Here is a 25,984-nt window from a genome sequence, read left to right as displayed (position 1 = left end):
CATTTACACAATCTTTAACCTTAAAACACAAAGATTATATCCACTATGCTGAAGCTACGCAAACTCATCTTGAGTGTAATCACGCAGCGACAAAGTGAATCATCTACTGATCTTCTATTTTCTTCAACATCCTGTCGTTTTCATATTTTTCTATATCCTGTCTTTCTTCCTCTTGCTGTCTGATATTCTACCTGCAGGGCTGCAACAAAAAAACACACCCACACATGGCAGCTTCCATATGTTTCTCCCCTGAGCACACATGCACACACAACCAGCCCTGCACACGTAGCTGAAGGGCAGTTTCTGTGTGGCAGTTGTGTCAATATGAGGCAAATATAGCTGGCTCAGGCCTCACTGATCTTGCCGCCTTGGTGGTTAAGGCCCCAAACCTTTGAACTCCAGGTCAAAGGACACATCTCCTGAAGGTCCACAGCTGGCCTCATGGTAAAGGTGGAACAGCTGTGTGTGTGTGCGTGTGTGGAGGTGAGGAGGCTTTTTGAGTAGCGCTACCTTAAAAGACGACCGAGAGGGCTGATTGCATGAGAGGTTGAACTGTTGCAGGGGCAGAATCTATTCTTTTCATGACATATCAAATAAATGTCACAAGCTTTGACATAATCATCTGACCTTGACTGCTATCGGGGGAGAGACCGAGGGGGGAGGGTTGTGAGGAAGATAAAGAAAGAAAGCAAAGAAGGGGGGAGAAAGTTTGGTGAGGCATAAGACAAAAATAAAAAAAGGAGGAAATGCACTTTCAAATGGCATATTTGCATCGAAACAGTAACAGATAAAGACCCAGTGAGAGAGAAGCTGAAAGATATCGTGAGAGATTGAAAGATATCGAAAGTGGTTGTTATCGTGAGTCTGTAAAGGTTAACCAGTGGGAGCATCTCTCTTTGACATTAATCAGCACAGAGAGGCAGAAGGGTGGAGCCACAGAGGAGGTGAGGAGGCAGAGCGATGGCAGCTGAAGACAGAGTGAAAGGACTTGAGTCAGACAAAGGAGAAACGAGGAGGGAAAAACCAAGAGAGGTTGAGGGAGATAAGGACAGAAGGAGAGGGCAAAGGAGAATTTAGTGGTTTTGGTTTGCTGAGTCGCCTCAGCTGCTCTTCAGAGCAAAACAGAGCCATAAAAGCAGCAGTTCTATTGGAAGTCCAATCTGAGAATTGGAGATGGATAGTTTGAGGGTTTATGAGATGCCAGAACACTTCACAGTGGTTCATAATGCAGCATATAAACAGAATGACTTTACAGCTCTGACAGCTATTATGACAACAACCAAACAGTAGCTTCTGTAACATATCTTTACGCACATTTTAGTACCGCAGCAGAAGACCTGAATGGAAATGGTCAAATTTATAGAGAACATCCTCAATATTTCAATGGCAAATAAGAGCCGACATAAAAGAATAATCACAACTTTCCTTTTTGAAAATAACTCGTGAAGATTTCTCTTCATTTTTCTCTCCTGGAAGGCCGAAGTTTTTCTGATTCTACTGTATTTAGTGTTCCAGAAAAAAAGATTTAGAATATCCCCATACATGATGCATCAAATGCAGTTTGTGGTTGGTTTTTGCTGTATGCTTTTCTGGCCGTTCTGGCATTCTTGCCTGAAGAACAAGCTTGACAGGCTCACAAACCGGTGATTTCATACTGCAGATTGCAACAGATATATGAGCAACACAGTCAAAGCTCATAACATCAAGATGAAGTAATATGTCCCCATAGCATGCTACTGCATATAACAACACGTTTGTAAGGACAGATGTAGTACGTACTGAAAGGAAGAAGAAAACTTAGAATGCGGTTTACTCCAAAAACACAGCTAGTAAAACATGCCTGCATGATAAATTGCTTACTGCAAGTCAATTTACTAAGACAACATTCAATAAAATCACCAATTACAATTCAATTTTTTTGCACTTTGGCATTCTGCGTTCACTAATAACAGGGAAGAGGCACACAGGGTAGGAAAGACATGACAAGAGCTCCATGATTTGTACATACCAAGCAAATCATCAAGTCCAAGGACCAAAACAAAAAAAAAATCAGGTCTACAGGTGAAATACCTCCTTAAGAACGCAGTCATCCAGGTCATTGGGTAAACACGTCTCCTGTCAGAGAATCTATAAAACACACTGTCAAATGTAAAGGCCACACACCCTGGTGTTCCACCCCCAGAACCCACAGAAACCTATAAATACATGCTGGATACATGTCAACATCCTTCACGGTACACGTAAGTACACACAGTTCTGTCCACTTAAAGCGATGTGTGCACAGCCTGATACCTGCTTTTCTTTATAAAGGAACCCCGTGTCACTACTTTGCTCCATATTGTACGTATCGACTGAGTTTACAATATACTTCACCTATTGGCAAACACACACACATCACTCAGCATGTGTGAGCCTGCATGGCGTGAGTAAAGTAGCCATGCTTGGGCTGCTCGAGCCCTTAGTCACTGGTGATTCAGTAGGTGTCTTCAAGTTAGGGCAACAGGCTTCATTCCTGCACACACACACACACACACACACACACACACACACACACACACACACACACACACACACACACACACACACACACACACACACACACACACACACACACACACACACACACACACACACACAGCAGGTTTCTGCAGGAGCACTGGTAAATGACAGGGTTTTCTTCCTCAGTGTCTTTCTGTCTAGATTCCCTGTCTGCTTCTGTGCCACAGTCGTTAGTCTGTGTGTTTAAAAGCAGTCACTTGGCACAAGTGAAATCCTTAAATTAACCTTTTGTGCAGCTGCCAGCCTGAGGGCAAATACTATAAAGTTAGCACTGATAGCCATGCACCTATCAAGGAGCTAATAATTTGTGAGGATGCTCTGTTTTGTGAACAGCTTCAAATCTCTTGGAATGCTGTCACGCCACATACTGAACGTGCGTGAGATCAGGATCCAGACAGATATGGAGATTTGTTGTGACAGAGTGCTGTTCTAGTCGTCTGAATGACAGAGGGCAGTTTTTGCCTCATTGCCTCACTGTGGCCTGGTTTAGATTCCATGAATTGCAGTGGATCTTCTTTTTCTCATTTAGTTAAATTGGTTAATTTCTCATTTAGCTAAAACTTTTCAATCTGGATGTTTTACATATTTACCGAGTTATTAATACTCTTCTGTTTTTGCATCTTCCGTCAGATCTGTTGCCATTTATAAAGCCATGTGGTTCGGATATCAAAGCCCACGCAAGTGAAGCCCAATAAACTGGATTTTAACTGGGTGGAGGACCTATTATTTTTGTGTGCATGCATAAGAGAGGCAGCAAGTCTGTTTTCTGTCTCTTTTGCCTGTAAACATGCCCGTGTTTGCGAGGCTGGCAGAGCTACAGACAGTGAGGAGGAGTAACAGGTTGACGCTGGTTGGGGATGTTTGGCTTAGTGAACTTCTGCCACATGTTTTCAGTAAAAGGTCATGGTCAAAACCCAAGCCTGGCTCACAAACCATCACACCCACTCTGCCTCCTACACGCTAACACACACAAGAAACGGACGGATAGATGAGACAAGACAGACCGATTTCCTCTATGGGGACGAGCAGGAAAATGACACCCACACGAAGAGGAGGAGGGTGACAGACAGACGCACCGACTAGAGCCTCACCACACACACACCCAGAGTGTCTGAAAATCCAGCAGCAGAGAGGCCACAAAGAGACAAAAAGGAAGACAAGGAGACGGAGAGAGAGGAGAAGGGACAAGAATGAACAGTTGGTAATAAATTGTGTCTAGACAGACACTAATGAAAGCAGCTCGACTGCTGCTGCTGCCAAAATCAAGACCTGTGAACAGTATGATTATGTGTGAGAGAGAGAGAGTTTGTGCGTTTGTGTGATGTTTGAGCAAGCATGTGTAAATTGGCGTTTGATGAATGTAACCCTTTTAACACTGTGCCGTTTTTACCCTCACTGTCCTCCTCTTTCTTCTCTCCCTCTCGCGCACACAAACCACAGCCGAGCAGCCGAGCAGCCGAGCAGAGCGCGTCCCTCACAGCTGCAGACGGCTTTCAGAGCAGTTGACGCTGGCACAGCTTTGTGACGTCAGTCTTCCAAAATAAAACACGTCTTTGTCGTCAAATCCAGCAACCGTGACTAGTCAACTTCATCCCAAAAAAATACTATTTAACACATCTAAGTAAAAAAAGCAGTGACTCAAGTCAACAATTTAAAACTAAAACACACATCTGGCTGTACAGATTATACACCAGTTAGGGATAACATTAACCCTCCCGTTGTCCTCATTTACAGGCACCAAAAAATATTGTTTCCTTGTCTGAAAAATCCAAAAATTCTGCAAAAAATTCCCTTCAGGAAGAAAGATCCAATAATTTCTTAAAAGTTCCCTTCAAAAGTGTTATTTTTAAAAAAAATCCCCCAAATATGGCAAGAAAATTCTTGTAAATATTTTCAAACAAGGAGTAAAAATCTTCCAAAAAAATACTAAAAATATCTAAAGTGATTACATATATATCAGTGAAACTTCTAATATTTTCTTTAAGAGCATTCACAAAAAAAGAAATGTTAAAAATGTTTCTTAAGAACTCTCAAAAAAAATTTTTTTTTGAGAGTTCTTAAGAAACATTTTTAACATTTCTTTTTTCCCCAAAAAAATGTTCAAAGAATTGCCAAAAATGTTGAAAATATGGACATCAGAAGTTCCACTGTGAAAATACATACTTTTTTCCACATTTTCAAACGGGTCAATTTTGACCCACGGGAGGGCACGAGGGTTAAAACACTGACAGGTTGGGTTAAAAACACTGATCATCTTGTTACAATGCAATGTTCTGCTAGGAAACCTCATGACCTGGCAGTCATGTGAACCTTACTTTGACACATATGTCAGACCCAAACATCATTGCACACTAAGCACACAACCTCTATGGTAACAGCTCATCCTGACAGTAGCCCAATGCACGCCATCACACTGTAAAACTACCCAGGAACAGCTTGAGGAACATGACCAAGAGCTCAAGATGCTGATTTGACTTACAAACCCCCCATATCATAAATCAATTGAGCATCTGGAGGACCATAGACTGTATATAAGCAATTACGATGCTTTGTGGACCATTTTTCCTTCGCCATCCTGATCTGATCAAACTTGGGAGGATCTGACTTAGAAATCAATGATGGTGATGTCAAAGTAGCCCTGTCCAAAACACAATCTGTTTTATCATCTATTTTCCCCTGAATGGGATCATAATTTATGACATGAACATCATATTGTATTAAAAAAAAAAATCTCAAAACTACTGCTTGATAACATAAACTTGGCAGGAAAATGGTCACTGCGGTGACAAATCAAGGAAAAAGTTGCATCATTTTCTCATAGCGTGTTCAGCTGGACTTCTTTTTGCAACCACAGGAGTTGCCCCTGCTGGCTGTTAGACAGAATGCAAGTTTAAAACACTAAGACATTTTTCAGACCAAGGATGTGTGGGAACAAGCTTGATCCACTTCCCGTCCCTCAACCCACACACCACAGGCCCCCCCCAGAGGCCCCGTGTCCATTCCCTGATGGGTCGGTGCTGTTTTTGCAGTTCAAAGTGGACCTGAACAATACTAGGAAAGTGGTTTATATGTTGTCTGTCTCTCACTGGGTTGTCAGGCGCGCGCTTGTGTATTCCGCCAGCCCGACCCACCTTGTTAAGCGCTCATTAGGTCGACACCACCTTGGGCTGGAGGAGACAGTTCCCTCCTTTTGGTGGAGGTTTTCATGCATGCTAGACTCACCACACCAGCATCTACCAAAACTCAATAGAATTTGTTCCTCCGGTCGCTGAATCAGTGGAGGTTGCTGGGTTAGTGTCTGTGGATCTCACTTTGCTTCATCTGTCCTTCCTGTGGTCTCCTGACGTCTTCATGATTGATCCTGTTTTGATTCTGTTGTATCTGGTGTTTGTGAAGGGTCTTGGATTTATAACTGGTTTCAAAGGTGTGAATTAAAGAGAGCAAATAAATAGAATGCACCTTTTCTCTCAGAACACTGTCTATGGCTCACTTTTTTCTGTCTGTCCTGTGTTTGTTTTATGTTACACTTGGGTATGCACAGCCCATGTAGGAAACAGCTTGAAATAAACATGATAGGTTAATTTGCCATGAGGGCAGGTGATGGTCACAGTCACAAAGAAGAAGAAAAAATTGCATGAAGCTTAGGTAATGACACCATGGGTGGTTGGTGTCATTTTTGAGCGGATATGCAGACAAAAAAAAAAAAAAGTCGACACCACCTGCAGCGTTGCACAGCCCTGCTTGCTTCAAGTGTCTCAGAGGTAAGTAAGTAACTTTAATACATTTTCATCCCCTAAATTGAAATCATTAAATGTCTGAAAAGACGCACTGTTGTGTTTATCAGCAACGACATCTTAAAGGTAGCCGGCAGTCACTGACAGCGGAAGCCTCGAGCGTTAACGAGCAGGGAAGAAGGTGTTAGCCGTGGCGGCTAGCATCCGTCGCTAGCATTAGCTTCCCAGTTCACAGTAACAGCGCTCCCATTTGTTATCTCTCCGGTTCGCGGCTCCAGCGGGTTATGGTAATGCTAGACTGGTTATTGGACAAGGCATCTCTAAAGTAAGTCGACTTGGACACGTGGCCTTGCAAGAAAGTTCTGTATTTCTTCATTTAAAAATACATGCGACAGTCATTGGCTAATAAGGCAATCCCTATTGCACTTCATTTTGGTATTAAATATTCATAAATAAATATTGTTGAGTGGGGAAAAGGTCACCTTTTTGATAATAAAACTGTCTCTGATTGCTAAACAGATGACTTTTTAATAATAAAATCAGTGTTCTTGAATAAACTAAGTTATTGTTGATTATATACCATTTTCTTCCTCATACATTGACTTTTTGTTATTGTACCACTGGTTTTGTTTCAGAGACTGACTGTGACATTTTCTTCTTCAAGACATGAAGCCAATTGAAAGCTATTTCAAGCGTAAGAGAGAGTGAAGATGAAAGAAGTGAAACACCACAGGTGGGATGCAAAGTTTTATATAAGGAAAACATCCTGTGCTGTTGGGAAAACTTCATTAATAATCATTTTATTAAATTTAATGTGAAATCAGGGCTTTAATTTATAATGACATTTTCTATTTTATATCAACTTCTTTCTATCCTGGTTAGGACAAAAGCCAAGGAGCAATCCTGGAACTGCTGGCCAGTGAGTACGATGAATGGGGTGACGTCTACCCCTGCCTGTCCCAACTTGCTGCTGCAGCCCTCATCATCCCAGTGGCAAGTGTAAATTGTGAGAGATTTCTCAGCTATGAACAGGGTAAGTGATTTAAACCATAATGCATAAGAGCACAATGTGAATAATTTCAGTTCATTTTCTTGTGCTCTTTTGCATTATGGTTATGCAAGTTTTTTTTCTCTTTTAGATCAAAACTGAACTGAGGAACAGGCTGCAAGGGGAGCATCTTGCTGCATGCATGCGTATCAGCATAAATGGACCTGACCCCCTATACTTTCCATACAGAAAGGCATTGGAGATCTTTTTTTCAAAACAGAGAAAAATACACGACTCTGACAAAAACTGTCAGCTTTGCAAGTAGCTTTAAATAGCTTTTCTTCCTTTTTTTTCATTTTTCTTTTGGGTTCTGTTTGTGTTAAAGCAAGTCTGCAGCAGCCTTAAATTGTATCTATGTGCAATAAATAACACATGGTTCATAAACCAGTTTGACTAGATTATTTTGAATGCACTTATCAAACACTGCGACGTCCCCCTCCACCACCCGGCCCACCGCCACAAGTAAATTCTCAACCTGGGGGAAACACTGGTGTTTGTCATATTAAATGGTGGAATCATGACTTTGTAACATCATAAGGTGAGAGCTGGTCATAGGGATGAAGAGAAAGATTGTGCTGATCAATGAAGATTATGACACGCAAACTGCTGACACACTGCTGGTGCTTCAAAAACAACAACAACATTCGAATGAAGAGAAGCAGGCAGCTGGCATGCCTGAACTCGCTTCACACTCACAAAAACAGAGTTTGAGAAACATGGCCTAGAGGCATCCCAAAAAAATAAACACTTTAGAAAAAGAACAAAAGAGTGCGATCCTCTCTTGGAAGGTGATATGTGGTGGGTCTCTGATAATGAATCATAGCAGCAGCACTTTCTGTGTGTGTGTGTGTGTGATAGCTGTGGATGCACTCTTTCTGTCTCTGGGGTTGAGTGTGTGTGCGAGCAGAAGCTGGAGAGTGGTCAGACAAGCCCTGCCAAGCCCACATACCTGAACAGAGGTGCTAAACTGTACTATCCAGTTGCACAATGCCATTTAAGTTAACCGTCACATACCAAAAAGACTGACTCAGGTTTTTATAATCACAGCGCTGCGTGTGTGTGTTTGCTCCAGAGTGTAATGATTTCATAAACATAAAAGCCTGCACATGCAAATTTGTGATTTGCCCCACTTTGTGAATTTAACAATGAAGGTGTGTTTGCAGGAGAAAATGAGAGTGCTGCAGTAGAAGTTCTTGAAGAGACTGCACGTCGTCCCATCCATGTGAAGGAGCACTAGAGTGTGTTTGGATAGGTTACTGTGTGTGTGTGTGTGTGTGTGTGTGTGTGTGTGTGTGTGTGTGTGTGTGTGTGTGTGTGTGTGTGTGTGTGTGTGTGTGTGTGTGTGTGATGTGAGCTGCATCTTCTGCTCACAAAGACTTCTTTATCTGGCTGTAGCACACGTGATCCCCACATGGTGGCTCATACCATCTTCACAGGACCACACGCACAAAGACTCACACACATCCATGCATGTAATTGCAATATGACAACCACTCAATCACTTTCACCAACAAGTAAGCATACAGCTCCATAATGTGTACATATGGACCTCCTCCCTCCTCCTCCTCCATTTCTATATGGTCAGTCTCTTCCTATGGGCTGCATTCTTAAAGGCGACGCATCAGTGTCTGGGTATTTAAAGGGGAGGGGGGCTTCTTGGCTGCCCTCCAGACACCATGACCCCACACTTCCTGCACTGGGCAGGCGCCACAGCAGAAACACACACTCCTAATCACACAGCAGAATCACAAAAACTACTACAGAATACACACACAAACAGATGATATGAGATATGTGTGTGTTTATAGGTGTGGCGGAGCTGTGAGTCCCTCCCAGCCTCACCGGTTACACTTCACTGTGTACTATCTATCCAGGTGGAAACGCTGTAACAAAGAAACCAAGTCAAGTGAGAAGAGAGAAAGCAGAACAGAACAACGCAGAGTGAAACCTATTTCATGGTATGGATGAGAAACATTTCACGTCTGCCTCTGTCTCGCTCTGCATAATCTGATGGAATTAAAATTTTTTGCATATTTTGTGGCAAAAAAAAACCCTTTACACTTCTTACTGTTGGTGCATTGTACTACTGGTGATGTGGGATTTGAACTTCACTCTAGCGTTGCATCTAGAAGTAAAAAATGAAAGTGGGAGTGCGCCATCACCGTATTTTTCCTTCACCGCTAATACATTTAATCCTCCTGTTGTCCTCATTTACAGGCATCAAAAAATGGTTTCCTTCTCTAAAGAAAATTCTGCAAAAAAATTCCCCAAATTTCTGAAAATTTGCAAAACCTTCAGGAAAAAATCCAATATTTCCTTAAAGGTTTCCCTTAAAAGTTTTATTTAAAAAATACCCCAAATTTGGCAAGAAAAGTCTTGTAAATACTTTCATAAAATGAGTAAAAATCTTTCAAAAAAAATCCTAAAAATAGTCTAAAGTGATGACACATATTAATACAACTTCTAATATTTTCTTTAAGAAAATATTAGAAGTGAATCAGGATGAAGTAAAACACCAGGAAGGACCAAGAAAGGAGGGAGATCACAGAAATGACATGAACAATAATGAGGAAGAGAATTACGAGGAGGAAGAAGAGGAGGTAGAGGAGGACAGAGCTGGTCGGGACAAGGGAACCAATCGGAGGGCAGAAATGTAGGACGGGCGTGAACATTGACCAGTCGCAGTGCCTTTTTTGGCTGCCTATAGAGCCAGTCAGGTCTTTCTTTCTCTTGATTCCCAAAGGAATAAAACCAGCCATCCATTCACAAAAAAAGCGATTTTTTGTGAATGTTCTTAAAGAAACATTTTTGTAACATTTCCTTTTTTCTCACAAAAAATGTTCAAAAATTTCCCGAAAATGTGGACATCAGAAGTTTTACTGTGAAGATGTTTTTTTTTGGCCATATTTTCAAACTTTGAAACGGGTCAATTTGGCCCGTAGGATAACACAAGGGTTAATAGCAGCCTGAAAAATGGAGTGCTAATATGAGGACTGTCGTGTCAAAGATAAATAATCAAAGACAGCCATGAATACTGTGATGGGGACCGTACTGTGTTTGTGTAACAGATATAGTGTGAATGTAACATGCGGTGGGAGGGACTTGCTTGACTTTACACTGGGGCAGGATTTCAACCATTTGCAAATCTGTCAGCGTCACCATGGAAATACTCTGTTGTAATAATTGCTGTAATCCTCTTCCATAGGAATTCAAGTGCGGGAACACTCAACACACACCAGCAGTTTATGCTAATGCCGCATTTGATCCTGCTACATCTCGAACCGTGTCTTTATTTGTGCGGAGTGCGTGTCTCTGTTCTTGTATTGATCGTGTGTGCATGTGTGCATGACCATGTGTCGAACATGCGTGTGTTTGCGTGTGCAAATGTGCGTCCTTGACCAGCTGCACAGGGCAGAGGAAATGAGCCGGAACTCAATCTGGTCCACACCTGTCTGTCTCTCTCTGGGGGGAGGAGCCTCGGGCCTCAGACACACACACACAGTTCACATTCTGTACGAGCAGATAGATTATGCATGCAGTAGTCAGCTAAGGAGCTTGGATCTATTAATGTATGCACCGAGACAGTTTTATGTTTGTGTATGCTTCATGAGAGAGAGAGAGCAGCGATGTGTGTTTGCGCTGCATGATGGGTGAGAGAGGGAGAGATACTAAAAGAGTGACACACATTAAATATAGAGAAAGACGATGACAGAAACAGGCGAGAGGAGGAGAGTTCTGTAGGACAACGCAGGGAGAGGCGAGGGATGAGGTGGAAGGGAGAGAAGATGAAGAGATCGAGGATGACAGTCTGAGCTACACAAGGACAGAGAGAGAGAGAGAGAGAGAGAGAGAGAGATATTGCACTGGTATGGGAGGGTGAGGCCGGGAGGGGGGGTTACTCAGGGATGCAAGAACCCAGTGACATGACACAGATGCACTGTGCTACTGTGCAGAAAGCTTAGGGGTGGGGGAGGAGGATATTGAGCGAAAGAGGAGAGGAAGACGATGAAGAAGAGGAGGGGATGGGTGTGTGAATGCTGACTTTCTGCTCTGCTCTGTGGAGAAGAAGATGAAAAACAAAGTAAAAAACAAAACACAAAAACGTGTCTTTTAATGTTAAAGCAGCTACATGTAGCGTTAATGCACCATTACAGAACATTACAGCGTCACATTTTGCACCAGTGGCGCTGCACAGCTGGTGCAAAAGGCAGCTGGTAGGCCTACATTCAAGGACAGGAGATCATATCATCCCTGTGGGTGTCAGTGGGGTTGCTTTTAGAGGTGATTTTAAAAATTACAGAACATTGGACGATCTGATCTCCTCTGAGATCTTCACATAAGCTTCTTTTCTAACTGAGCATAAATGATGTTTGGTGCTAAAGACATTCACAGATATGCGTGACAAAAACGTGGTCATATCCACATCTGTAGAACACATCTGTATTCACACAGATTCATTGTTTTGTAAAGGAGCTTGACACAGTGTTATACACATCCGGTTGTATGACAGTCTTTAGAATTTGTGTCACAAAATAAGATTTACTTTCCAGAAAGAGGGTTGCATAAAGGTTTGGAGACTATTCTATACATTATCAAGGGAAAAATTGCCGCCAACTTCCTCTTCAGCCAACAGAATGACTCCAGGGAGTGACACGACAAACAGCAATTCATCAACGTCCTTGTGGCAGGAAGCAACAGGGTGTATAGGAAACGTAGCTTTAATGATAGTAATAGAAATTCTATATGACAGACGCTGCCAATCATCTGCACCATTTATCCACTTAGTTGATGGTAATTATACTGACATGATACAATTTGATTGGGATGTTTAAAAATGTGATGTGCAACCGCTTTAATGCAAAGCAGGTTCACACTGCAAGATATAGAAAACGATAAATGCCGTCTCGTCTGCTCTGCAACACACACCCACACACACATGATCTGATTTACAAGTCGCATGCAGAGACCCTTATAGCAGAGGAATGCTCGTCCACCCACACACACACAATCACTTGTATTTTTTTCACTACAGAATGCCAAACATATATGCCAAACCCATACATATATTCAGGCAGACTATGAGCCTGCCAACATATAACAGCAGAGCTCTCCATCCATCCCCTCACCCTCTCCCCCCCATTCGTCTCATCCCCTGCCGTACACCTGCCAGGCCTACAGCAAGGTCACACACCTCAATTACCCTGCACACACATACACACATGCACAAAGAGTGAGAGAGGGAGTGCGATAGGGAGGGAAGATAAGAAAGGAGGGGGAGAGCAGATTTCACGCTACCCTGAGCACTGGCTAGCATGCACCAGTGTTTCTGACATTTTATTTATGATGTGCAATGTTCAGTACCTGCTCTCTTCTCTTCTTTATCTCCCTCTTTGTGTCTCCGGACTACCACATATGCATTACCATGTGATAAACAGCTTTATCTACCAGCTGTTTGAATAGTAACAAATCATAATATGTGTGGCTGACTGAATTAAAATAGAAACAGAGACATAGAGCTTTTACCCTCACTGATTTCATGATTAACAATGTCTATGACTTAAGGTTTAAAGAGATTATTATTTTAATTAAAATCAGACAATACAGTTTTAGGTGTCACGTTCAGATATTTACATTATTTTTTATCAACTGCCTGCAGCAGTGTAACATGAGCAGCCGCTAAGAGACTTAATAATCACCAGCTTAACATCACTAATAGTCTGGATATCAGGCTGCAACATCGACACTAATGCACCTTACAAATAACACCATGAATCCCAATGTGCCTAATAGCCATAATAATGTACTAGCGGTGAATGTGATCCTCCTATTAGGGCTTTTTGTATCTGCAGACAGACTGCTGTTCACCCATGCAGCCACGGGAGGCAGCCAGCTGTGTTTACACTGTGGACTAATACAGCTGCCATATGGCAGCAGAGCACAGGACACACACACACATAGGTCCTGGAAACTGCAAACACACTGCCCAAACACCACACACTGCACTCGGGCAGTATTGAAAGCTCCAGTTTGATTGGAAACTCCAAAAAAAAAAAAAGACTGAGGAGTCGGTTTGAGAATGTAAGAGAGAACAGACAGAGGGAGAATTTTTGGGAGAGTATTTTGTAGCAGTGGGATGGTGGAGGACTTCAGCTTCGCCTCGAACACTCCTTAGAAGTGTAACTCTGCTCCAGTATATTAAAGCCACCTACACGTTGGCCTATGGCCATCAGCCGATGAGTGTAGGAGTTATTAATTTCTTATCTGTCTCTTATTAAAGGCTTCTCAATTCCCAAAGCCACTTGAATGCATGAACTTGGGATTTTCAGTGCCTCTGAATATATTTAGGGTCATAGTTTTTCCTTACTTGAGGATGTTCTGTATTCAACAGAGTGAATGCAGAAGGACGAAGAGGAGAATAAACGGTGTTGACCATCTGACAGGGTGAACACTGAGTACACACACTGAAGCTTGTAATTCTATACATCAGTGACAGAAATCCTGTGGGAGCGACTCAGCCCGTTTCCTGACCTCCTCCACTGCCCTGCCCCACCCAACCCACCCGCATGTAGACAATCTACACCACATCGGATCAGTACAGTACAGGCAGCTTGAAGTGTGCTTCTAGATATCTAACACTAGCCAAACAAAGGAAACAGAGAAAATCAATTACAGCATCACTGCCCCCCTCCAAAAACACACATACACCAAATAGTTCTCCCTCCTCTGATCTGTGCAATCAAAGCCATCTGATCACAGCATGTGTGAGAGACAGAGAGAAATGCAAAAGTCAAACGTGTTGAGAGTTTAGACAGATGCATTTCAGTGCCTTGACTGACAAAGATTTACAAGTTTAGGGTTAAGTTGAACAAGAGAAAGAGGGATGAAAGACAGGAAAAGAAGGAGACGGAAAGGAGAGAAGGCTGTGAATGGACAGGGGGGGATGCAGGACAGAGGGAAGGTGAGGGAGGGTGCAGACAGACCAAGGAGGGATGAAGGACTAGAGTTCTCGAGACAGATCATGTTACTGGTCTGGGGGCAAACACACACACACACACTCAGACCCATAAAGGTCACAGTGTACCCGCTGCCCTCCAGACACTCCTGCAGAGAGACAGATATCCTCGTAAACACTCCGACAGACACAGCTTTGATTTCTCATACACTGAATACACATCTGCCATAACGGCGCTTAAATCTGCAATAAAGGGAAAGAGGGAATTTTACACTAAGGAGAAAATAAGCCTGCTAACTAAAGTTGCAAATTTGAAAGCTTTCAAGTAGGTCTTACCAAAGAGAAGAGCTCCTGTGTGCTTCAGCTGTGACTTGTGACTCATGTATTGTGAAGAAGTGGAGCGAGAGACATTGTGGAACACACAAAAGCGCAGCTATCACAGAAGTTACGCAAGTGAGAGGGGTCAGAGTTCAATGTGGAACTGGGTTAAAGAGACAGGCAATGTAACACACAGGAGAGAGAGAGGAAGAGAAAAGCAGAAAAAAAAATGATCACAGGAAGAAAAATGAAAAGAGCTGCCGGCAGGTTGGGTAGCGGAAGAAGAAAGAAAAGAGGGAGGAGTGACTGGGAGGACAAGAGAAACGAAGAAGATGGAGAGCAGCAGGAGAAAAGACCTCTAACCAAATAATCTACAAAGCACAACTTCCCCGTCCTCACCGATCAGTTAATTACAGCTGTCAGACCCTCCAGACACAAACACACAGAACCTTCAACTTCCTCTGCTTCTTCTCTTGTTAATCTTCTGTCTCCTTAGAAACATAATCAGGTTAATGCATTACTGTCAATCAGCTGGATCAATCCAGGTCACGGCGAGGTCACTCACATGTTTCAGTTTAATGTGTGTGTGTAGATCATCTGTTACTGTGTGTTCTGCGTGTGTCATTAAAAAAAACCTCCACAGATGTGTACTAACCTTAGAACTGGAATCAGTCCAGAGCTTATTTGATTCTAGTAAGATCCTAGGGCTATGCATAAGATTGTTAGAATCTGAAAAACATAAAACAGCCATTGAAGCACCATTCAGCTATTTTGTCTCTACCTAGTTACGCAGCACGTGCCATCACAGGACAAAGAAAACAACTCAAACATCTGCATGTCAAAGACAGCTGGTGTCCAATGGGAAGCTCATACGGCTTCTGCTGAATGTAGTCAGTTGCAGTGATGAGATTTTGTAGTGCATCAAACCTTAGTGCATCGATGAGAACACACAGCTGTCAGAAAGGCTAGTGGTACTTTCTGGGTCTGCAACTATGCAAGGGTGTGAGTGACGTAATTTCTGCCCAAGTCCACGCAGACCCCTCTGCAGACATTCACCTACGGTCTGTAGAAGTCCACGAGATGACCAGTAGCATGCATGTGAGGGCAACGTAGATGAACATATATGCCACTAGTCTGCCATATGGACTTAGACTGGACTAGAGAGTAGTATAGTAGTGACATACTCTCTGAAAATGTCCAAATAATAAAAATTGTTATCTCAACTAGTTCACTAGAGTCATTGCTGATGCCTTTGCACACATCTGTGAGGGTGAAATATATAGATATAACCTACCGTGCGTGTATGCAACAGAGTCTTGCAAGCGGACTAGAATAGACTTTTATTACCAACAACTATATGTCCATGAGTATCTGCAGGTGTCTGCAGTTAGTTTAGCTTCATACATGTTTCCATGTGACAAGAGCTGATGAGGACCCATCTGCAGACTTCCATATGCAGCCCAAAATGTATGTGTCTGTATGGCACCTATGCTAAAAGGGTAGTGGTGTGCATGTTTGGTGGTTGCATACATGGCGACAATCTACCGAAGATGTCTGCAGAGTAGTCCTCAAAGTGGACTCCCTCGGACCACAACAGTAATATGTTAGCAAAAACTACTTGTCTCACTAATGTCTTACAAAGACCTACTAATAACTCTGATGCTGAACCGTAGCTTTTCAAGCAAAGACCTTAATTACTTTTTCTACTTTATTATCAGAATAGAATAAAGTAAAAGCAGTGAAACTGAAAGACAAGACAGAACTTGCATCATTCACTACAGTCTGCAAGCAATCCTAGTTCCCTGACAGCACTGGTGGAGGGGTTTCACCTTTTCATTCACACAGACTCCTGGGCACACAGTCCGGTGCCAGCCCACATCTACTGTTGACAACAGTGTCGAGCGTGTATACTCAGCGGACAGTCCCCAGACACCAGCACAAAAGCACATGCAGACACAAAGTGAAGCTGTGCTCGGCCACATCACTTGGTGAGAAACACCACAAATAAACAAACAGAGAGAAACCAAAGAGAACAGCCCAAAGAGCAGAAACCTTCAAAGAGGCTGCATATTTGTTGAATGCAATTACAGAGTGCAGTAAAGGCACAGGCCAACTGTCACGTGTTTGTGTGTGCTTACGTGAATCTGTGTTTGTGCACTTATAGATTGTATTTTTGTGGTTTACATCTCTGGCGTCCAGGAGCTGCTCCTACCCAGAGCGCAGCAGCAAAACAGGCTTCAATGCAAACACAAATACTATCACAATCAGTGAACAAAGGCGGAGAAAACCAGCTTCCCTCTAGAATATTCGTGGACCAATACAAGTGTTGGGTGCAGACAAAACGGCCATCAAAAGTCAAACACCTGACAACTTTCAATCATTAATTCATCCGCATTTCATCATCATGACCTATAAAAGTATTCCACATCTTTCATTACAGAGCTGCTGCACTTTAACAATCTACTGCCCTTTACACACATTATGTAAGCATACACACATACCCAGAGTTGACCTTTGTAAAACAGTCAGAGGCACCTGTGCAGTCGCTCACAAGATCAGTGTTATGAAGGCCAATCACACAATCCATGTGTGCTTCTATGCAACTATGTGTGTGTGTGTGTTATGGATTTTGTCTTCACTCAGTCTGCCAATCTCCTGTCTTTCTGCAGTGGTAGGGACACGGCCCTCTCCTGACTGAGACAACTGGAAGTCATTACCTTAAATCAACAAATCCCAGCCACAAAGAAGCCATGTGCACACTCAGCAGACTACCTCTGCCAGCGGCTCTGAGTGTGTAAATGTGCGTTTGTGCATTTAAAACGTCTCAGTACGGTGATTTTTCTTTTACTATTCCAGCTATCTCTTCATCTCCGGTGCTTTTTCTCTCCGACTGCAGCTCACATCCAGACCAATCTGAGGCATAAAGCCAGGTTGCGTTGCGTGGATCTGACCTTCCACCAGACTTCCTGGCTTCTCTGCTTCTGTCTTTCATCACGTCTCGGTGGCTCTCTTTGTCTCGCCCTCGGCTAATCATACGCAGCTACCTACACAGACTTGTTACTGTGGTAGATATTAGCTCCAAGGCCAGAGCTAATCTGCCTCAGCCCTTTGACCCTGCATAATAGAATTAACCACCAAAGCCGGATCCCTTTGTGCTGCAACAAAGTCTATTTTTAATATAGTGCAATTAGAGATATAGCATCAGACCTGACCACAGAATAGAAAGCAGTTACTGTGTTTTACCTCCAAAACAAATGGATCTACACAAAGATATTCTCTCTGTGCAGGTCAGTGCTGCAGAAATACTGCTAAAACTAATGTATAAGCAGCATTGAATACACCACGCTGGTTTGGAAAGCCAGCCCGTACCACCCACTACATGTGCACAGTAATGTCTGATTCCTTCCAAACCAAACAAATACTGAACCTGTAATATATATTTTAAAACAAAACAGCCACCACAGTCAAAGAAAAATACAAAATGCATCAGTCTAGACTCTGAAAACACTCTGCTTAAAGTAGCAACTTGCAAAGTTATTCCGTTAACATCGTTAACATCTTCCTGTGAACACTGTTTTTGCATTACGTCCATTCTGTGCCACACAGAAATTAACTTTCTTCACCTTTAATCAGCTTTTCAAGCAGTACAACCATTAACGAAGCCAAACTATTATGACGTTCTATCAATCTCTGCAACAAATCCATGTTTGTTTACTTGAAAGGATCTCAAATGATCACTGGAGCTGTTATTAGCCCACATCCAGCCCCCTATTCTCCACAGACACAAGCAGCCACGGCGCCACCCAGCCATCCTCCCCTCACCTCCACCCCTTAACCTCCCTCTCCTGCCTGTCTGCTCCTCTCCCCCCCTCCTACCGTCTCCCCGTTTTTAAACACAAGGCAGCCAACCCCTCCCCCTCTCCTCTCTCTCTCTTCTTTCTGTCTCCCTTTTTCTTCTCCAGGCAGCACACTCAATCACCCTCACCGTCCTCCTCCTCTTCCTCCTCCCCCCTGCCATCTCAGCCACCATTCCAATGAATGCACAATCTCCCCCCTTCAGCCGTGGGGGAGATGGGGGGGGGGGGACTGCCCTGGGGCTGAGGAGGGGTAAAGAGGAGAACAGCACACACAAATTCAATCACAAAAGCACACTATCTCCCCATAGCCACCACCTCCACAGTCTCCTCTCCTTGTGTGTGTGTGTGTGCACATCTGCAGGAGTGTGGTGGGTGACAGACGGGGGAGGTGGGTGAGGTTTGGGTGGCGTCCTGATGGCTCTCGGTGCAGGAAATGGCTTGTTGCTACACAGACAGCTCCAGAATCAACTGTCATCACAGGCCACATCCCCATTTTCTTCCTTTTTTAAAATCTGCTTTGGCAAAACACACACGTTCAGTCACAGCTGGCCAGGGTCACCCCCTCCCCCTTTTCTCCCTCCCCCAACTAATGACTATGCAAAACTGTAGCCTACAGTGAAGAAAAACAACAGCCATCATGGACAGTAATGGAATCTGTCTGGCCACATTAGAGATGCTATTATATCGTATTACGTTGTGTCTAACTAAAAGCATGATGCTTTTAATGTTGTATCAAACTGTGCCAAGAGGTTTACAACATAAGCTTCTTTGATGTTTTGTTCTTTTATTCATGGAGAAATTCATATTTCCATTTCGTAACATAAAAACATGTAATTTTTTAGAGCCGAAAATTGTGATACCAATGTATTTGTCAGTGAAAAGGGAAGATGTTGGGTCATTGTTTATTAACATTCCAACAACTGGATGCATAAACTAGTTACGAGTTTACCATGTAGACTTTACTCTGCACCACTGCTCAGCCGTGATGCATTCTCTGCTACATGTGCTGCAGACAGTGCTGCAAATGATGAGTCAGAGCTGTGTGACAACGAGCATCTTTTACTGAATTAGTGTCTGTAAAAGTTTGTTCTCTTATTGACGTATAAATTCACAATATTTGCACCCTTTTAGTCTTTGTTTTTAAATAGAGTTCATGCACAAAGGTTAGTTTTGCCAGTTCATCGAGGACACATTTGATACATTTAGAGAGATTATTAAGGAAAGTTTATCAGGATGACCTAAAAACATTTAAACTTTGTGCATAGGTATTTATATGCTGGAGTTTATGCTTCTATTTTGTGCAGAAAGTGTCTTTTCATATTTTGGTCATCTGAGCAGGGCTTACAGTCCCATGTGGGGTTTCTACTACAATTTTTGCCTTAACCCTCGTGTCGTCCTGCGGATCAAAAGTGACCTGTTTGAAAGTTTGAAAATGTGGGAAAAAAAAAATAAAATTTTTCACAGTGAAACTTCTGATGTCCACATTTTCAACATGTTTGGGAAATTTATGAACATTTTTTGGAGGAATATTCGCAAAAGAAAATCAACCAAAATCCAGCAAAATTCGCTGGATTTTGGTTGATTTTTATGTGAATGTTCTTAAAGAAAATATTACAGTTTTTACAGTTTTTTTTTTTTTTGGGGGGGAAGATTTTTACTCAATTTTTGAAAATATTTAAAAGAATTTTCTTGACAAATTTGGGGATATTTTTTCCTTAAAAGTTTTTTGTTAAAAAACTTAAGGTATTATTGGATCTTTCTTCCTGAAGGTTATGCAAATTTTCAGGAATTTGGCGAATTTTTTTTGCAGAATTTTTGGATTTTTTTTAGACAAGGAAACGGTACTTTTTGGTGCCCGTAAAGGAGGACAACAGGAGGGTTAAAATAAATTACCAACTCATCATTTAAACTTTATGTCACGCTCTTCATGCTTTCTACTGTATCATATGTGGTTAAATGTAGCACAGAAAGGCTTCTTGTTACTTCTAAAGCATAACAAACTACATTTTATAGATATATTCTATCTATACCATATTCCTATTTTACTGTGTAGCACGTTTTATAGATCTACTTACTTCATCAAACATACAAAACTCCACCAAAAAGTCATCCATCTTAGTATAATCAACTCTGCCATACCATAATGTAATGCCATACGATCTTCAGTGGTAATATGCTGTGCTCTGTATTCTGTATGGGAACCAGCAGTGCAGTATAAACAGATTAACGCAGCATTAGAGCTGGCTGCGTCCTGTGTACAGTATTTCCTAATTGGGGAAGGCTATGTCAGATAGAGAGCGCAGCTATGATGTATTCCAGTCCACAGCAGGCGACCCGAGCTGAACTGCGCCTGGCACGACACTATTGGATAATCACAGCTGGACAGGAAGTGGTGGGGAAATAAAAAAAAAAAAAAAGAAAAGAAAGAAAGAAGCCGAAGAAGAAGAAGAAAAAAAAAGTAAAAAGAAATGTCAGAGAACGGAAAAGATGCTCTACTTCCACTGGTAATGAACTAAAAGAGAGAAAGGAGGAAATTCCCTCAGGGAAACAGGAAGGGTGGGGGCAGCAAATGGAATAGTAACAGTGATATTGCCTTGTGTGTGGAAATGTGTGTGCGCATGTGCGGGCCGGCTGCTCACGTGTGTGTATATAAATGTGTGTGTGTGTGTGTGTGTGGGAGTACTGTAGGGATCAGTTTACAGTAGTACGCATGAGATGTCTTTCGAGTGAGGCTTTTTTTCTAGGAATGTTTGTATTGGTTTGAACACAGGGGGCATGGACTTAATTAGGACAGGGACACAGACACACACACACACGCGCACACACAGTCACACACTGACACCAATATTAGCTGCAGGCAGACGCCGGCACAAGTGTTGAGTTTCTCACACAGGGAGGAACACGCACACACAAACGCAAAAAAAGCCGGCTGCTATGAGCTCTTTAACATATCAGCAACACACACAGACACACACAGGCTCAGTGCAAAACCGGACTCCTGGCAAGAACAAGCTGAAAGCACAACACAGTGAGCGGGACAACACACACTTTGTGCTGCTGAGATCTGTGTGTGTTTAATTGATACGGTGCATGAAAAGCTAATGAGAGCCGGCATCTGTGTGTGCGTGTGTGTATAGAAGAGATAGGCAATCACTTAACGCTAGTGCACTCAAGCCACAAGACCCACGGTCAGTACAGTCACCTGCTAATTTTATGATGGAAAGATAAAGAAAGAGGCAGAAAAAGAGAAAGGGAATGGGGAAAAAAGGGGAAACAGAAATGGAGAAACCCTTTGTGCAAACTGGCATTTAAATAACTGACTGAAGATGAAAGCAAGAGAAAAGGATGCAGGAGAAGAAAGCGGGGGTGAAAAAGGTAGAGAAGTAGAAATCACCCACTTTTGTGTTTTGTTTCTGCACTGGTGAGCCAGCTGGCTGTGGAACCGCCAGCAGGATTCAGATCGCCCTGCTGTGACACAAACCACTGCTTTATAAACTAACATGCTGGGACCTTTAAGACTCTTCTGGCCAGGATTTATTCTGCTTCCCAACAATAGTTGTAATTCAGAATATTTGCTTTCATCTGGAGCACAAGGCGCCACTAAGCACCGGCTGTTATAATAGGAGCTTTCACTCTCTCCATGCTCAGTATGAGCAAGAACAAGAAAAATCTTTCTCCAAAAAGGGGCTCAGCAGTCCTGCGCTTGTCTATTTCGGGGGCATCCTTCACATGCAAAAGTTTGGGTAGCCCCGAGACACAAACATCCCAGCCTGTCCACAAAGACACACACACACAAACACACACAGCCCCAGCTGGAGCACACAAGCTCCCTTTGTGCTGCATTCCTCACGCCTTTTAGCCTTAGCTTCAGCCTTTAGCTTAGCTCCTCTCCATCTGCACACACACACATACATACACACACACACAAGCAGCAACTTTCTCCTGCTTTTGTCTGCAGAGCGGTAGCGGTCAAACAGCTGAGAGGTTTGTGGATGGGAAGCTTGTCTTACCGTAGCCAGGATCAGGCTGAGCGCACGGGGAGACACGGAGCCGGCTTCGCTGGAGTAAAATCCAAAAAGAGGCTTGTTGGTGGGAGCCAGCTCAGCAGATTCCCACTAGCTTCCCTTTCCTTTTGCCTTTCCTGCTGCCTTGCCTGCGCTCCCAGCTTTGTGTGTGCCTTGTATTTTCCCTTTAAACTGCACAAGCTGCCTCCCCCCACCTCCTCAGCACACACGCGCACTGAGCCAGCACACAAAACACTCACTGAATATGACACTGTTGTCAAAAGCATGCAGCACTGTTGTTGTTGTTTTTGCATTTATATAAATATATTTCCTATTCTATTCTGCAAGTATAGAACAGAAGGAAAAAAAGGAAGCAGCCCCAAAATAGAAATCCTCTTTGTCTTTCTTCTTGTCTAAAAAATAAACTCTCCTTTTAGATCCTCCTCTTCTTCTCCTCTGTCTGTGTTTTCTCTTCCTCACCCTCTCTCACTATCTCTCTATATTCTGTCTCGCTTCTTTCTCTTTTTTTTTCTCCCACTCAGTAGTCAAACAAAGAAAGGAAAGGAACAGAGCGAGCACACGCACAAACACACACACACTCAGACATATACAACACACATTCGCTCGCTTGCTTTCTCTGCCTCACATACACATTGCACAGGCTCGGAGCCCAACCCCCCAGCCTGCCTCCCTCTGATTTTTTCTTTTTTTTTTCACTCCCTGCCTTTCTCTAAACAGCACCTCCCCCCTTTCCACCCCCATCCCTCCCTCAGCCTGATCTGGCCTCGTTCTCATTCGTCTACCACCCCCTTCTCTCTCTCTCTCCCTCTCTCTCTCTCTCTCCTCCCTCCCTCCCTCTGTGTCAAACAGATGGGATTGGAGAGCAGAAGGAGTCTCTGTGTTCAGTTCTCCACCTCGATTTCTCTTGGTGTGATGTAAGCTTGACGGAGACGTGCTTTGACCCGCAGAACCGATGATTCCAAGAATAAAAAATAAATAAAAACAAGGAAAATAAAATCAATTCAGATGCAGATAACCTTCGATTGAGGTGATAAAACTCGTGCGCTGCTGGTGCAGATGTGAATTTATCATCTTCACACCAGCAGATGTGCGATTAGGTTTTAGCATCAATGAGAACAAGGGTTTCCAAGACTTCATCGCTCTTTACCTGCATTTACAGACCCCTGTCAGCACCGTTTTCTCAAGATTTAAAATGCTTAACGTCTAATTAAACCAATTACACGAGATGATTGCTATTCTGTCGTTTCTACTTTGTAAACTCAGATTGTATACTTTCTGTAAATTCTGAATCTTAGAGGATAATTCTATGGCATTTTCTCATCACGTAGATCAATATGTCTACCCTGTAGTTCACCAGTGACTGCTGAAATGGAAGAAAAGTAACATATGACACTTTTCCAGTAGCACCTACTCTGCTTGACTGTACTTGGTTTGTGAGGTTTTCCATTAGGACGTAGCACTATTTTAGTACCTACTTGGTCGGGGTTTCAAGTGAGCTAAGTCAAGCTGATAATGTGATGTCTACAGAGAGCAGGCCATTGACTGGACAGGAAGTGACGACACAAGACCTGTACTGTGGGCGAGTGAAGAGGTCGAGACTTTTCTGTCTTTGGTAGCGGACCAAAGAATACAGAGGGAGCTAGACGGTGCGACTCCCAACGAGAAAGTATATCAGGAGGTCTCGGAATCGATGGCCGCCCACGGATACAGTAGGACAATGAAGGAGTGTCGGGAGAAGATGAAAAAGCTCAAAAGTGACTATCGGTCCATCAAGGACCACAACGGCTGGAGTGGGTCAAACCAGAGGTGCTGGAAGTGGTTTAGCCAAATGACAATCATTTACGGGCACTGACCGGCGAGCAATGAGGGGGGGAGTGGCCTCGACCATGTTCGAGGACGATGAGTGTTTTGTGACTTCACCCACGATGAGCTGGGACTCAAGTGTCATAGAAAACGACCTACAGAGTCAAGTTGAGTAGGTGGAAAAGCACCTACCGTGACCGCAAAGTCAGACTGGGGAGGAGCAGGGAGATGATCAGACAGGTTGCAACCATGCAAGAAGTTTAGCCAGATCATTTTTATTTACTGCAGGTAAAACCAGAAGTGAACACGCCCAACATTTCTGCAATAATCCCTCTTTGCATTGGATTACTGTGAACAATCCCAGTACAGCAGGTCAAGGTGGAAGGTTTCTATGGATGCTACAACAAACAATTCAGGAAATCTGTCATCATTTTTCACTATTGTGACCTGAGGGTTAACTTTAACTCTCACTGTTCATAATTTTTGCTTTATTAATGATACGTCATGGCCAAAAATAAAAATTAAGCTGTGAAAAAAATACACTTTGAGAACAAATGTCAGTCCTTTTTAACTGCACGATGGATTTCTTCCCATTCTTCCAAGATTTTATCAGTGTGGTTTTCCCGTGGTATTTGTGGAACTAAGGCGCAGCTTTTCAGATCAATACTACTTGGCTCGACAAATGGATAAAGAACCGGAGCTATTTAAAATGACATTTAGAAACTCTGATATATTTTTTCACAAGGATCCTTTTGTTCAGATGAATTTCAGTTCTTCTGCCCTTTAATAAACGTGTCGGTACAAAATGTGCTGCTTCTATGGTGGGCAAAGAGACTCTAAATGAGTCCTTAACAGCTTTCAGGTTGGAGGAGTGAACCGAGCTGTGCCCACTTGCTGACGCTTTGCACACAAAAAGCACAAAAATGCCAACTTCTCGTTTCCTTTTCTTCACTGGAAGATGTTTCCGCAGAGCTCACGTTTAGACTCACACACACGCACACTTTCACGCACACACAGACACACAGCGTGCCCTTTTGAGTGCCGGCCACGTGCAGGAAGATGGAATTCCAGAGCGGAGAGAAAAAGTACAGTCGGAAAGCCGGGAGAGAGAGAGAAAGGGGAGGGGGGTGACGGTATGGAAAATACAGCATGGAACCGCTGCACTCTCTGACCAGGGCATAGGCTGGAGGAAATATAGGTCCTGTTACTGCACTCACTGACTCCTATAGACTGCTCCCCCTCCCTCCCGCTGTCTATAAAGAAGCCGAGACACCAGGAGCTCCAGACTGCATGACCACAACGGAAAGGTAGCAGAGAATATTGCAACACTGATGGCAGAACTTTCCATAAAACCGGCAGCTGAGTCTGTGCCAGTTGCTGGGCGCAGCCTCAGAAATAGGTTAATTTATTCACTTCCGCTCTTGGCACATCACTGTTGCAGATGCACGCTGCTGCGATACAGATAAAGCATGTGTATGTGGTGTGTTTTCATCAGAACAGCTGGAGTGGAAGACTATGACGTGTTATTTCAGCTGATGACGAATTCTTATAAGTTTTATCATCAATGTTTGAGTCATTACACCCCTTGAACTATGAGGGTGAATTAACAAATGTAAGGCAGATTCTTTTTTTTTGTGCCTCCATTCTGGTGCCAGCAGAGCCCACATTATATTTCTCTGAATGTGATA

At 43.1% G+C, this 25,984-nt stretch overlaps 1 protein-coding gene across 2 annotated transcripts in view; it reads right to left on the bottom strand.

The window, feature by feature from the left end:
* Positions 1-23,120, bottom strand: part of kdm6ba (lysine (K)-specific demethylase 6B, a) — a 57,956-nt gene extending 34,836 nt beyond the window's left edge. For both annotated transcript variants that reach the window (XM_051943584.1, XM_051943585.1), the window contains exon 1: positions 22,479-23,120. The gene's annotated coding sequence lies outside the window, so the exon portion shown is untranslated. The remainder of the gene's footprint in view (positions 1-22,478) is intronic.
* Positions 23,121-25,984: the final 2,864 nt, after the last annotated feature.

The sequence above is a fragment of the Acanthochromis polyacanthus genome, chromosome 23 (genome assembly GCF_021347895.1).
Source record: "Acanthochromis polyacanthus isolate Apoly-LR-REF ecotype Palm Island chromosome 23, KAUST_Apoly_ChrSc, whole genome shotgun sequence".
Taxonomy (NCBI): Eukaryota; Metazoa; Chordata; class Actinopteri; family Pomacentridae; genus Acanthochromis; species Acanthochromis polyacanthus.
This window is presented reverse-complemented; position numbering and strand designations above follow the sequence as displayed.